Here is a 7,216-nt window from a genome sequence, read left to right on the forward strand (position 1 = left end):
GAAAATGTTTTTTTTTTTTTTTTTTTTTTTTTTTTTGAGACAGAGTCTTGCTCTGTTGCCCAGGCTGGAGTGCAGTGGCATGATCTCAGTTAACTGAAACCTCCACCAGCTGGATTCAAGCGATTCTCCTGCCTCAGCCTCCTGAGTAGCTGGAATTACAGGTACCATGCCACTACACCTGGCTAATTTTTTTTTTGTATTTTTAGTAGAGACGGGGTTTCACCATGTTAGCCAGGATGGTCTCAATCTCCTGACCTCATGATCCTCCTACCTCGGCCTCCCAAAGTACTGGGATTACAGGCATGAGCCACCATGCCTGGTCAGAAGATATCTTTGATTTAAAAGTTTTTATTGTTTTCATGTTTATTTTCTCTTTCTTGCCTCTTTAACTTTTCCTTCCTACTTTATCTAACTGTATTACTTCACCTCATTTGCTTAGGAGAAATCATATTTAGAGAAATAAAACATCCTATCATGGAAACACTGCAGAGCCTACTCATTGTCCTTGCCAAGAGGCAACCACATTCTGAATTAGTTTATTTTTCCCATGCAAGATTTTATTATTTAGTACATATTTTCATAGAAATAAAATATAATATTGTATTTCATGTTTTTTTTAATAGAGTCAGCCATACTCTACATATCTTTTTCAATTTGCTTTTTTTGTTCAGCATTGTTATTGGGATTTTTCCATCTTGAAACATGAAAGTTCCATTTTATTACTTTAAGAGCTATACAATCGGCCAGGCGTGGTGGCTCACACCTGTAATCCCAGCACTTTGGGAGGCTGAGGTGGGCGGATCACAAGGTCAGGAGTTTGAGAACAGCCTGACCAATATGGTGAAACCCTGTCTCTGCTAAAAATACAAAAATTAGCTGGGCATGGTGGCATGCGCCTGTAATCTCAGCTACTCAGAAGGCTGAGGCAGGAGAATCACTTGAACCCAGAGTGAAGGTTGCAGTGAGCTGAGATTGTGCCACTGCACTCCAGCTTGGGTGAAAGAGGAAGACTGTCTCACACACACACACAAAAAAAGCTACACATACAATCCATTGATTAAATATGCCAGTGGTTATTTTCATGGTGATGGAAAACTATTTGTTACTCTTGAAGTGTTTTTAAAAATCAAAGTTTTATATATGCACATAGTTTAAAAAGTCAAATTGTTCTACAAGGCTTGTTTTCTTTACAAAATGTATTAGATTTAAGCGGCACATGTGCAGGTTTGTTTGTTACAAGGGTATATTGAATCATGGTGAACGGGAGGCAGGACTAGATTGCAGCTCTGGACAGAGCAGCATATGGAGGCTTGCACTATGAATTCTGGCTCCAGATCAACTGCAAGAACAAACCAGCAATCCCGAGAGGACTCACAGACCCTCTTAAGGAAGCGGTCTGCTCCTGCAAGACCCGGGAGATACCCCAAATACTGTGAGTACCACAACTGCAGAAGTGGGAAAGGCACAGCCTTCTTTCCCAAACACACACCCCCACTGGAGAAACTGAAGGTCTGTTTGCAGGAGAAGCTTCTGACCTTATCTGGAACTGAGTCAATTTAGAGGGCTGAGCAAAATACAGGGGTAGATGAAGCAGCAGAAAAGCCCTTGGAGCTCACTGGGTCCCCAAGGAGACCATTCCTGCCTGGCACCACAGGGTTCAAGTGGGAGGGTGACCAGAGGAGTGAGGGAGAAAAATCCACAGGAGAAGGAAATCTCTAGTTGAACTGTGTAACAATTTGAACAGAGTAAGAAGTCTCCTGGCCAGAACTTGGGGGAGGGCGCAAATCCAGTGTGCAGACTCCACAGGCAGGGAAAGAACCCAAGACCTTTTCTTTCACAGCTGGAAGGTGGGTAGTCTGGGGCAAGTTTTCAAGCCCAGGTAACCCCCAGCTTGGAAACAGACTTGGGACTTTTGGGGGCAGGGGTACGGAGGGAGTGAGAGCAGCCCTTCAGTTTGCACGGGAGCTGGCTGAGGCCTGTGACTGCTGGCTTTCCCCCACTTCCCTGACAACCTGCGTGACTCAGCAGAGGCAGCCATAATCCTCCCACATATACAACTCTAGCAACCTGTGACTCTCACCCGTATCCCTGACAGCAGCCGCAGCAAGACCTGCCCAAGGAGAGTCTGAGCTCAGACACACCTAGCCCTGCCCCCAGCTGATGGTCCTTCACTACCCACCCTCACTGTGGAAGACAAAGGCCATATAATCTTGGGAGTTCTAGGGCCCTGCCCACCAGTGGTCCCTATTCAAACGATCATAACTGATGCTCTCTGGAAAGCGCCACCTCCCGGCAGGAGGCCAACCACCACAAAAATTGACCATTAAACCACCAAAGTTAAGAACCCTCACCGAGTCCATTGCACACCCCTGCAGCCTCCGCCGGAACAGGTGCTGGCATCCACGGCTGAGAGACCCATAGATGGTTCACATCACAGGACTCTGTGCAGATAACCCCTAGTACCAGCCTGGAGCTGGGTAGACTTGCTGGGTGGCTAGACTCAGAATTCTGAGAGACAACAATCACTGTAATTCAGCTGACTGGAAGCCACATCCATAGGAAAAGGGAGAGAGTATTATATCAAGGGAACACTCTGGGGGACAAAAGAATCTTAACAGCCTTCAGCCCTAGACCTTCCCTCTGACAGAGTCTACCCAGACGAGAAGGAACCAGAAAACCAACCCTGGTAATTTGAAAAAACAAGATTCTTTAACACCCCCCAAAGAATTAAACTAATTTCACCAGCAATGGATCCAAACCAAGAAATCCCTGATTTACCTGAAAAAGAATTCAGGAGGGTGGTTATTAAGCTAATCAGGGAGGCACCAGAGAAAGGAAAAGTCCAATGCTAGGAAATCCAAAAAATGATGCAAGAAGTGAAGGGAGAAATATTCAAGGAAATAGATATCTTAAATCAAAAATTCAGGAAACATTGGACATACTTATAGAAATGCAAAATGCTCTGGAAAGTCCCAGCAATAGAATTGAATAAGTAGAAGAAAGAAATTCAGATCTTGAAGACAAGGTCTTCTAATTAACCCAATCCAACAAAGACAAACAAGAACAGGAAAATATGAACAAAGTCTCCAAGAAGTCTGGGATTATGTTAAACAACCGAACCTAAGAATAATCAGTGTTCCTGAAGAAGAAGAGAATTCTAAAAGTTTGGAAAATATATTTGAGGGAATAGTCTAGGAAAAATTCCCAGCCTTGCTGGATAGACCTAGATATCCAGATACAAGAAGCACGAAGAACACCTGGGAAACTAATCACAAAAAGATCATTGCCTAGGCATATTGTCATCAGCTTTTCCAAAGTTAAGACAAAGGAAAGAATCTTAAGAGCTGTGAAACAGAAGCACCAGGTAACCTACAAAGGAAAACCGATCAGATTAACAGCAGATTTCTCAGCAGAAACCCTACAAGCTAGAAGGGATTAGGGTTGTATCTTCAGCCTCCTCAAACAAAGCAATTATCAGCCAAGAATTTTGTATCCAGCAAAACTAAGCATCATATATGAAGGAAAGAGAGTCTTTCTCAGATAAACAAATGCCGAGAGAATTCGCCACTACCAAACCACCACTGCAAGAACTGCTAAAAGGAGCTCTAAATCTTGAAACAAATCCTGGAAACACATAAAAACAGAACCTCTTTAAAGCATATATCACGCAAGACCTAAAAAACAAAATGCAAGTTAAAAAGTAAAAACAAAAAACCAAAGGTCACAGGCAACAAGTAGCATGATGAATGCAACGGTACCTCACATCTCAATGTGAACATTGAATGTAAATGGCCTAAATGCTCCACTGAAAAGATACAGAACCACAGAATGGATGAGAACTCACCAACCATCTGCTGCCTTCAGGAGACTTAACCTAGCACATAAGCACTCACATAAACTTAAAGGGATAGAAAAAGGCATTTCATGCAAATGGACACCAAACACGAGCAGGGGTGGCTATTCTTATATCAGACAAGACAAACTTTAAAGCAACGGCAGTTAAAAGACACAAAGGGGGACATTATATAATGGTAAAAGGCCCTGTCCAACAGGAAAATATCACACTCCTAAACATATATGCACCTAACACTGGAGCTCCTAAATGTATAAAATAATTACTGATAGACCTAAGAACTTATATAAACAGTGACACAATAATAGTGGAGGACTTCACTATTGCACCGACAGCACTAGATAGGTCATCAAGACAGAAAGTCAACAAAGAAAAAATGAATTTAAACTTATACCTTGGATCAAATGGATTTAACAGATATATAGAGAACATTTCATCCAACAACGACAGAACACACATTCTATTCAACAATGCATGGAACTGTGTCAAGATAGGCTATATTATAGGCCATAAAATGAGTCTCAATAAATTTAAGAAAATTGAAATTATATCAAGCACTCTCAGGCCACTGGAATAAAACTGGAAATCAAATCCAAAAGGAACCCTCAAAACAATGCAAATACATAAAAATTAAGTAACCTGCTCCTGAAAGAACATTGAGTCAAAAACAAAATCAAGATGAATATTAAAAAATTCTTTGAACAGAACGACAATAATGACACAACCTACCAAAACCTCTGGGATACAGCAAAGGCAGTGCTAAGAGGAAAGTTCATAGCCCTAAATGCCTACGTCAAAAAGACTGAAAGAGCACAAACACGTTCTCTAAGGTCACACCTCGAAGTAGAGAAACAAGAACAAACCAAACCCAAACCCAGCAGAAGAAAAGAAAATAACCAAGATCAGAGCAGAACTAAATAAAATTGAAACAAAAATATACAAAAGATAAATGAAACAAAAAGCTGGTTCCTGAAAAGATAAAATTGATAGACCATTAGCAAGATTAACCAAAAAAGGAAGAGAGAAAATCAAAATGACCTCACTAAGAAAAGAAAGAGAAGATATTACAACTGACACCACTGAAATACAAAAGACCATTCAAGACTACTATGAACACCTTTATGCAAATAAACTAGAAAACCTAGAAGACATGGATAAATTCCTGGAAAAGTACAATCCTCCTAGCTTAAATCAGGAAGAATTAGATAACCTGAACAGACCAATAACAAGCAGTGAGATTCAAATGGTAATTTAAAAATTACCAATAAAAGAAGTCCAGGACCAGATAGATTCACAGCAGAATTCTACCAGACATTCAAATAAGAATTGGTACCAATCCTTTTGACACTATACCCCAAGATAGAGAAAGAAGGAATCCTCCCTAATTTATTCTATGAAGCCAGCATGACCCTAATACCAAAACCAGGAAAGGACAGGACCAAGAAAGAAAACTACGGACCAATATCCTTGATGAACATAGATGCTAAAATCCTTAACAAAATACCAGCTAACCAAATCCAACAACATATCGAAAAGATAATCCACCATGATGAAGTAAGTTTCATACCAGGGATGCAGGGATGGTTTAACATATGCAAGTCAATAAATATGATACACTACATAAACAGAATTAAAAACAAAAATCACATGATCATCTCAGAAGATGCAGAAAAAGCATTTGACAAAATCCAGCATCATTTATGATTAAAACTCTCAGCAAAATCAGCATACAAGGGACATACCTCAATGTAATAAAAGCCACCTATGACAAATTCAGAGCCAACATAATACTAAATGGGGAAAAGTTGAAAGCATTCCTTCTGAGAACTGGAACAAGACAAGGACACCCACTCTCACCAGTCCTCTTCAACATAGTACTGAAAGTCCTAGCCAGAGCAATCAGACGAGAGAAAGAAAGAAAGGGCATCCAGAGTGGCAAAGAGGAAGTCAAACTGTCACTGTTTGCTGACGATATGATTGTTTATCTTGAAAACCCTAAAGACTTCTCCAGAAAGGTCCTAGAACTAATAAAATAATTCAGCAAAGTTTCTGGATACAGATTAATGTACACAAATCAGTATCTCTTCTATACACCAACAGTGACAAAGCAGAGAATCAAATCAAGAACTCAACCTCTTTTACAATAGCTGCAACAAAACAAAACAAAACTTAGGAATATACTTAACCACAGAGTCAAAATGGAAACACATCCCATGCTCATGGATGGGTAGAATCAATATTGTGAAAATGACCATACTGGCAAAAGCAAACTACAAATTCAATGCAATCCCCATCAAAATGCCACCATCATTCTTCACAGAATTGGAAAAAACAATTCTAAAATTTATATGGAACTAAAAAAGAGCCAGCGTAGCCAAAGCAAGACTAAGCAAAAATAAAAAATCTGGAGGCATCACACTACCTGATTTCAAAGTCACCAAAACAGCATGGGACTGGTATAAAAATAGACACATAGACTAATGGAACAGAATAGAGAACCTAGAAATAAACCCAAATACTTACTGCCAACTGATCTTCCACAAAGCAAACAAAAACATAAAGCGGGGGAAAGGACACGCTTTTCAAAAAATGGTGCTGGGATAAATGGCTAGCCACATGTAGGAGAATGAAACTGGATCCTCATCTCACCTTATACAGAAATCAAGTCAAGATGGATTAAGGACTTAAACCTAAGACCTGAAACTATAAAAATTCTGGAAGATAACACTGGAAAAACCCTTCCAGACATTGACTTATGCAAGGATTTCATGACCAAGAACCCAAAAGTTAATGCAATAAAAACAAGGATAAATAACTGGGGACTTAATTAAACTGAAAAGCTTTTGCATGGCAAAAGAAACAGCAGGGTAAACAGACAATCCACAGAGTGGGAGAAAATCTTCACAATCTATACATCTGACAAAGGACTAATATCCAGAATCTATGATAAACTCAAACAAATCAGTAAGAAAAAACAATCCCATCAAAAAGTGGGCTAAGGACATGAATAGACAATTCTCAAAAGAAGATATACAAATGGCCAACAAACATATGAAGAAATGCTCAACATCACTAATGATCAGGGAAATGCAAATCAAAACCACAACGTGATACCACATTACTCCAGCAAGAATGGCCATAATCAAAAAATCAAAAAACAGTAGATGTTGGCGTAGATGTGGTAATCAGGGGACACTTTTACACTGCTGGTGGGAATGTAAACCAGTACAACCGCTATGGAAAATAGTGTGGAGATTCCTTAAAGAACTAAAAATAGATCTATCATTTGATACAGGAATCCCACTACTGGGTATCTACCCAGAGGAAAAGAAGTTATTTGAAAAAGACACTTGCACATGCATT

This window comes from Rhinopithecus bieti, unplaced genomic scaffold, assembly GCF_001698545.2.
Source record: "Rhinopithecus bieti isolate Rb0 unplaced genomic scaffold, ASM169854v2 scaffold_21155, whole genome shotgun sequence".
In the NCBI taxonomy this organism is placed as follows: domain Eukaryota; kingdom Metazoa; phylum Chordata; class Mammalia; order Primates; family Cercopithecidae; genus Rhinopithecus; species Rhinopithecus bieti.